Source organism: Eurytemora carolleeae, unplaced genomic scaffold (assembly GCF_000591075.1).
Source record: "Eurytemora carolleeae unplaced genomic scaffold, Eaff_2.0 scaffold484, whole genome shotgun sequence".
In the NCBI taxonomy this organism is placed as follows: Eukaryota; Metazoa; Arthropoda; class Copepoda; order Calanoida; family Temoridae; genus Eurytemora; species Eurytemora carolleeae.
In genome coordinates this window covers 230,948-231,738 of record NW_019396528.1, presented here as the reverse complement: position 1 = coordinate 231,738, position 791 = coordinate 230,948, and positions in this window count along the sequence as shown.

Genomic DNA, 791 nt, shown 5'->3' with positions numbered 1-791 from the left:
CTGCAGAATTCAAGCAGTAATTTTGTAAATTTTAATAGAAAGGAATTTAACACTTGTTACCAACTTTAAATTTTCCAATCCCAATATCTTTTAAGCTGTATCATGAACACAATTTACAGTTTGATAGTATGGAAGGTTATTCATTATTATATATGCATTCATGAACCATGGTTTAGTGTATGAGTTATTACAGTATTCTTTTAAGTTTTCCAAGTTTCAAGTTCAATAAAATCCTTTAAACGTTTCTGAAATGGAGGTCTACTGCATTAAACATACATTCGTCGTTGTTTATATTAATACAACGAAGACGATTTTCGATTTCAAACAGCATGGATATACATAATTATAGAAACAAAGAGAAGCTGTCATTTAACTGTTTCTATTGTAACAAATCAAATTAATTAACACTTCATCTTCGTTGTATTGATATAGACGCCGACCAAGTATGTATTTTTTTAATCAATTATTACTTAAACCAAAGGAAATAATAATCATTAAAATGATAAAATCTAACGTTCTCCGTTTGTTTCAATCATAGGGTTCCTTCTAGACTGAACTTGGTTTTAGCTTCACCACAATAAATTCTGGAATTATTTGACTCAAAGAAGTTCGTAGTAAGATTTCGATTCTACTGGAGACCACCGGAGGGATTTTATTTTCACTGGAGGGGTTAAAAAAAATGCTTTTTACAATTTAAAACTTTACGCAGGGTGATTTACATTCCACTGGAGGGATTCAGATATCCTTCCAAGGGGTTTATAATTCCACTGGAGGGATTCAGTTATCCTTCC